The sequence below is a fragment of the Herpailurus yagouaroundi genome, unplaced genomic scaffold (assembly GCF_014898765.1).
Source record: "Herpailurus yagouaroundi ecotype Mexico unplaced genomic scaffold, PumYag 180, whole genome shotgun sequence".
NCBI classification, from domain to species: Eukaryota; Metazoa; Chordata; class Mammalia; order Carnivora; family Felidae; genus Herpailurus; species Herpailurus yagouaroundi.
In genome coordinates, this window is record NW_024412411.1 from 2,472,698 (window position 1) to 2,480,547 (window position 7,850).

Sequence of the window (7,850 nt, forward strand, 5' to 3'; positions counted from 1 at the left end):
GAGAGGGACGTGTCCTTTACAGTCTGAGGGCAGGTGGCAATAAGCTCTGCATCCCAGTCCCATCTGGAGCCGGATCTAAGTGTTTGCCCAGGGCGGTTCTTTACCCCTGCTGGGCCTCACTGAGCAAACAGCCCAAACCCTGCTCTGAGGGAGCAGCTAGAGTCTGAGGGAGTCACGGAGAGCCATACTGGCAGAGTCACCCACAACCTGGCTTCTCTTGGTGACACCGTCATAGCCACATACCATCACACTGATGCCCTGTCAAAGTCACAACACAGCCACACACCACTTCAGTGTCATGCCCGGCCCGCCTGACACAGGTACACACGCTTGGGCACACCAGGTCACCTAGAGTGCCACAGTAGAGTTGCCAGATAAAGTACAGGATGCCTAGTGAAATTTGATTTCCAGATTAGCAAAGAATCATTTTTAGTATAAGTATACCCCAAATATTTGCTAAATCTGGCAACCTTTCACCTGAGGCACTGCCACACCCACATCACAAAGCCTTGAAGCTCCGCACACTCAGTACACACAGCAGTCCTCTGTAGATCGCAGTCCCTGGCCTGCCTGGGACACAGTTGTTACAGGTGCACACACGTGTGCTTGCGCACACACGTGGCCCCTCACATCCTCTCTGTGAAGAGTAAGAATCTTCCTCATTTTGTCTGACTTTTTCAACTTTAGGTGGAAGATCAGGCAGGGACCATTAGCCGCATTTGACAGATGAGGAAAATAAGGCCCAACAAGAACCCATCCTTTGTGTCCCTGTGGTGGTTCCCTGGGCAGACGGGTGAGGGGGACGTTATGTTATACCTGGGCCAGGCTGTGTCCTTGGGCAGGTCCCTGTTCCCCAAGCAAGCCTCTCAGAGGAGCCTCAGGAAAAGTAATAGCCCCTCCCACCATCTAAAGGGTGATCCAAAGTGCTCCCCAGAGGCCCTCTAGTCCCAGAAGGTGGAAACTGTCCTGAGTCAGGGTGCTGAGGGCCCAGCTTTGAGATTAAAAAATAAGAAGCCAAAAGAACCAAGTTGTGTGTGGGCTGCCATAAAAGAGGTACTCGTTCCAGTGCCGGATTTCTTACTCTGGTAGAAGGGCCAGACAACTTTGTCCTTCCTGAAGACACACAAGGACTCCTCCACCCCCACTGCTACCAGCCTGAGCACAGAGCCTTAGGCAGGGCCTGGGGTCAGGCAGATGGATCTGGAGCCTCTGACAGGAAACTCCAGGGCGTTTGGAAGGTTGCATCGACCCAGCAATCGAAATGGATTCCTGCAGGCAGCACTGCCCATTCGACATCAGCAGCAGGGGTACCCAGCATGCCCAGGAGGGCAGGGCCATTTAGGTCTGGGGCCCTCCCACAGAGGGAGTCCCCCGGGTTCTGCTTCAGGCTCTCCCTACCTTGGGTACCTTTCTAGGCCTGTTATCCTGCCAATGTGGTGATGCTCAAGATTTCCACCGCCAGGCTGAGGCAGGCTGGGGGCTCTGTAAATTGTGAAGTCCTGCGAGGTGTTGGGGCATTGTTACACTCCTCCCTCCCCCAGGCCTGGGGATATGCTGGGCAGCAAGACCCTCTAGGCCTAGGGGGCAGTTCCCAGAGCTCTAGGGTACAGAGACTGCAGGGTGGGGAGGGAAGGATGGGAGAGGAGGCAGGACAGATGCAGTGAAATACCTGCTCAGCAGTCTGGCAGAATGGCTAAGGGCTTGAGCCAGGGAGCCAGGCTGTCTGGGTTAGAACCTTTTACTGTGTGAAGGAGTGCAAATTACTGAACTTCTCTGTGTCTCAGTTCTCCCATTTCTAAAACGGGTGGATTAGTAGGATCTACTTCGTTGCAATGGGGATGAAGTGAATTCATGCACGTGGAGTGCTCAGCACAGTGACTGGCAAGCAATGAGTGTTCAACAAACACCACAGCTCCAGAGCTCCCTTCCCCCTCAGGTCTGACATCTGTCCCCAAGGTATGGCCTCTTTCCTGCATCTTTGTTCCCTGACCTGGAGGCAGTACTTCTCTCTTGTGACCTGGAGGAAAAGCAGCAGCCTGGGTTCATTGGAGCCTGGAGGTTGAGAATAAAGCTGAGGTGAGCACTGACATCTTGTCCCCCTTCCTCATTCCATCCCCGAATGCTGCTAAAGGTCGAGACGGGTCCCCTTTGAGAGGCCTTCACTCAATGACGTTAACTCCTTGCATCCATAGATCCCCCTCCTCAGTGTCCAACTACTGTGTGCTAGGACAGCAGCAGGACATGGGGAGCCCGGCCACGACCGGCCAGTGGGCAGGACAGAACGGACATGTGCACGCTCCAGGGACTGGTTCCCAGGACCATAGGAAGGGCTGGTGTGAGTAAGGCCCACTGGGGACTCTGACTGAGAATGGGGCTGATGGTTCTGCCTTGGTTCAGGGTTCGTTCTGGGATCAAAATCCATATGTTGAGCAGAGCTAGGACAGGCTCAGCTTCCATGGGGCATGTGTTGGAAAACTTGGGAGCTGGTGTGTCAAGAATATGTAGATTATGATCTGCTGAATGAGGAGGCATGAGCCACCCACACAGGGTTGGCAGGGAGCTCCCTCGGGTCGGAGCTCTCCCACTCTGGGAAAGAGAAAACCCCGAGGTCCTTTTGATTGAAGACGCAGTTTCAATATACTCATACAAAGGAAGTCAAGTCGCAAGATTTATTACTTTGGGATCCCAGAACCATGAGCCAGGGAAGGTCAGTCCTTTCTGTCCAGGTCTTCAGCCAGCCGGAGATAGAGAGCAGGTAGCAAGCACCTAATACTTATAAGGTGGTTGGGGTGGAGGTCACTAATTTTTCATGGGCTCAACTCTAATTTTAAGTGACCAGGAAAAGCAAAGCAAAAATCTGTGGTGGGAATCCTAAGTTCAGGTCCTCACTTAAATGTTCAGACTCTGGGTATGAGCAGGGTTATTGTACTGTAAAATGCCTAAGCAGCAACTCAAACTGTCTGTTTTCTCATTACAGGGCAATGCCTTGCAGGCAGCTTCTGCCAATCACAGCCCCCTGTCCTGAGGCCCTGGTGTCCTGGGTCAGTGGGCATCTCCACGGTGCTCCCCTCCTGGGGGAGGTTGCCTCCTTCAGCACCTTCTAAATTTAGGGCTTGGGCTCTGTGACTCATTCCTGAATCTGCTTTGCTCCCCACCTCCAGGAGTGTGTTCCCACGGTATTTTTATCCTCTGCTGCTTCAGACTGATTAATAAGGTCCTAGAATCCTGCAGTAGCCACCACACCAAGAAGAGCTTCCCCAGTCCACCCACCCTAGACCAGCTCTGGGCCTCTCTCTGACCAGGTCCTATACTCTGCCTCCTCCTGCTTCTCCACACACCCACCTCCACCCTGCCACTCGGCAACCAGAGCCCATGCAGGTGGCTGCACTGGGGCTGGTCCAAGCAGGGCTAAGGAGGCACTGGGAAGGAGGGATGGAGCCAAGCCCTGCCTTGCCCAGATTGGTTGCCAGGCAGGGCCCTGACCTAATGTCAGGAGACCTGAGTTCTGACCCAGACTCATTCCTACCTTACTGTGGGGCTCTTGGTGAGTTCTTGGCCTCTCTGGGTCTTTCTTTCCTCCTCTATAAATAAGGGGTTTGAAGCCAACCTCTGTTAGGGAGGCTTGGACCAGAATTGAAATTATCAGCAACAGGGTGGGCTGGGGACAGGACAGGGTATCTGATGTTAGGCCCACCAGGCCCCTCCCTTCCCTCCAGCTCTTGCTTTAATCAGGGGAAACACAGGTCAAGCCCCTGCTGTTAGTTAGCACTTTTGGACTTCTGCCTTGCAGGGAGGAAGAATTGTGTATGACCCCAAATCCTGACAGGACTGTAAAGACCCCAGGGTCTGGTTCTGGTCTGACTGTCCAGGGCTGTAATGTGTGGCTTTGAGCAAGAATCACTTTAACTCTGGACCTCAGGTTGTAAGGAAGGGAATCATGTTGCAAGTGGAGGTGTAAACACTCCAGGTGAGACACTTGTTCCCTGCCAGGTTCCCAGTGCCGAAGGAAATGGGGATGTATGTGTCCCCATCACCCCTCACCCCTCCTGACTTCCAGAAACTCAGGCTCCCAGGGCATGGAGGGGAAGTTATCTGCTGGGGCTGCAGCATCTCTGCCTCTGCCTGGCTCTAGTAGAACCCTGTCTGCAGCCAGCTTCAACCCGTGTTCACAAGTAACAACAGTGGCTAATGGTTAGAGTGTGCATCACGTGCCTGTTGCTTTTCTATGTGCTTAGCAGGTCATAAATCATTTAATTCATAGTTACACCTTGGATAAGTCTTACTACTGCCACTTTACAGGTAACTTGAGGGTCAGAGGGGTTGTGACTTACCCAGGGTAACAACATTAAGTCACGAGGAGGGCTGAGAGGGCTGATTAAAAGCCAGGTCTGACTGCAATCCTGCCTTCTGTTTGCCCCTAAGGTAGCTCTTCTGAATATACATTAGACACTCAATAAATGTTTGATGAAGATGTTTGATCACTGCCATGTAATGGAAAGATCCCTATCCTAGTTCAGTTCTACCCCAACTCCTTGTGTGTCCCTAACAGAGTCCTTTCCTCTTTCAGCCTGTTTCCCCTGCTGAAAACAGTTAAGTGTTAAGAGAACTAGATACTTGGAAGTGAGATGAATCTTGGTTTTCTATTTATATGAACATCTGCCTTTCATGACTTGCCTGAGAAGGCTCCATGTGCAACTAGAACTCAGGATCTCCCAGCCCCTCCCCCACCTGTCCCCCAAAACCTCTAAGAGCACTCCAGACAGAAACATCTGGGTACAGCCCTGCTCTCCCACTAGGGACAGAGAGAAGTTCACTTCCCTGGCAGGCAGCTGCCTGATCCTGGGGGGTGGTATGCTGTACCACCTGACTGCTCCACCTGGTTAAGGGAGTGGCTCCTACAGCCTCGGCTCAACAAGCATCACTTCCTTCCTGTCCTCGTCATCAGGCCAGTCCAGATACTACCTCCAGCTGCCAGTGGCCCCAACTGGTCACCTAAGTGTCCCATTCCTACCAGGCTCTAAAACAGAGCCCCATGCCCTCCCACTCCTTCCCACTCAGGGTCCCCCCTTAGCACTACCCCCTCATCTGTCATACCTGGCCTCCTTCCCTTGCCTGGACCACCATCCTGAGAAGCAACATCTGTACAGCTCCAGCAACACTGTTCTTTCTCCAGCATTCTCCAGATCCTCCTTTGCTTTCTGCCTCTGGTAGTCATCTCAACAGAGCAGGGCCCTCCTTCATTAGGGCCAAGTGGGATTGGAGAGAAGGATTGGGAATAGGGACTCCCCCAGACACTCAGCGAACAGTCGATCCAACTGTATGCAACAAAGACACTGATCCTTGAGATGCAGAGAAGGACTCTGGGCCCAAAGGCAGCAGTGCTGGATTTCAGCCCTTGTTCACAGCTGATACCTGCAGCAAACTCCTGCTCCTTTTGGGGCCCTCAGTTTTGTAATTTGTAAGATGAGGAAACAGCCCCTCAATCTGCAAACACCTGACTATAATATTTTGCCTTTAAATACTGCTTGGGAATTTAGTTTCACTCCTAGATCTCATTTGATCCTCCCAACAACTTATTTCCATTTACATACGAGAAGGCTTAGCTCCCCAAGGGAACAGAATTACCCAAGGTCACAAAGCAAGTCAGAGGCACAGCCTAGGGTAGAGCCCGTGAATCCTGAACCATCTCTGGTCCTTCACACTTTATTATACTAGGACTCTGGCTGTGTGACTTTCTCTAACCCATTGTCCCGTTTGTAAAACAAACAAACAAACCCAAAAAATTGTTGTGAAATGATAGAATATATGATAGAAAACTAAAATAAATGTCACTACGCTAAAAACAAAACAACACAAAAACCTGTTGTGAGGATCAAACTAAGAGGCGATGAAGAGGGCTGTATGTTACAAACCATAAGAAAAAGTACAACACAAAAAGACAAGACCCTTACGCTACTATACATTTTACAGTTATCTTCGCTAAGGCGCCCCCACGTGTTGATCCAGGGACGCTCGGTTAGCGCAGGCGCTCTCCGGTGTTTACAGAGGCCGCGAGGTCTCTCATTTGCGCGTGCGCTTCACGCCAGGGGCCGCCCAATGGGTCTCAGGCTGCTCGCAGTTAGACGCTGCCTCCAAGTCCCTTAGCGGTTGTGGCCGCTCAGTCACCAAGGCTCCCTGATACCCCCATCGGCTCCACTTCGGTTGAGGCATTCTCCACAGCCCCCGAGCGACAGAGATCTGAGGAGTGGCAGGAAGAGACCCGGTGGAGTTGCTATCCTCCTTCATTCCCGGAGATTCCTGCATCTCGGCCCGGCTCCACTAAACCGCGGGTGCCCCTTCTGGCTTCCCTCACGGTAAACATGGCGGCCGCGGTGAAGTGGACTGCAGTGGCCCATGCACTGCCTTATGGGAGCCTTAGTTCAATGCCTAGATCCTTTCTGGAGTTGGAACGCTTTAAAAACTACACTTCCCGGAAGCCAAAGAGCCAGAGTCGCCGAAGACGACCCCGGGGCAGGTTGGGAGATGGAGTTTGGGGACCGTAGTGAGTTTGAGCAGGGAAATGCGCAGGGGAGCAGGGGAGCCCAGTGCTCTGCGCCTGGGCTTGTGGGATGGATATGCCTCAGTTACACAGCAGCTATTATAGAAAACTTGCGCAGTTAGGGTTGAGTTTTAGAAAGAATACTACTCACTACTGTCTGGACCTCGCACAGGGCTTCCACCCCCCACATCACTCCTTGGACACTGCACTCAACACGGGTCACCCTGACCTGGGACTCGCAGGTCTTTTACTGCTGTTCAGTTAGCTTTATGTGATGATGAAAATCTTCTGTATCTGGACTGCCCAATACCTAGCCACTAGTCATGGCTGCCAAACACTGGACATGTGGCTAAGTGCCACATGGAATAAAAATTTTTATTTAATTAACTTAATGTCTAAAATAAGTTTAACATAATTAATCACTTTTAAAAAATTAATCTCTGCACTCATCATGGGGCTCAAACTCACGATTCTGAGATCAAGAATTGGATGGTCTACCGACTGAGCCAGCTAGGCATCCCTGTAATTAAACACTTTATATTAAAAATTTTTTTAAATTGTTTTTTAATGTTTGTTTATTTATTTTTGAGAGAGAGAACACAAGCAGGAAAGGGGCAGAGAGAGAAGACACAGAATCAGAAGCAGTCTCCAGGCTCTGAGCTGTCAACCCAAGTACTAGAACTCACGTTCTGCAAGATCATGACCTGAGCCACCCAGGTGCCCCAAGGCACCCCTACTTTAAATTAAAATTTAAGCTACCTGTGGCTAGTGGCTATTGTATTGGAGAGTAAGTAGCACTACACCTCTTAGCGGCATTCAACACCAATAATCACCTTCCTGCTATATGAGACTTACATTTTGGTTTTCTTCCTGTCTACTCACTATGTCTTTGCATATTCCTCTTCCATTGTTTGACCCTTGAAAACCTAAACATTAGTTTGGACTGTAAAAATCTGCCCTATTTATCAGTCCAGAATAACACACAGATAAAGCCAGCTGCAAAATTAACAGGAGACACTATTTTCCCCAAGGACATACTGCAGCTATAAAATGCCACAACAACCCCCTGCTTTGAGTGACTAGTTCTTGTTTTACTCACTGAGCAACTTCATTTTTTTTTTTTTTATTTTTATTTTATTTTATTTTATTTTATTTTTTATATATGAAATTTATTGTCAAATTGGTTTCCATACAACACCCAGTGCTCATCCCAAAAGGTGCCCTCCTCAATACCCATCACCCACCCTCTCCTCCCTCCCACCCCCCATCAACCCTCAGTTTGTTCTCAGTTTTTAAGAGTCTCTTATGCTTT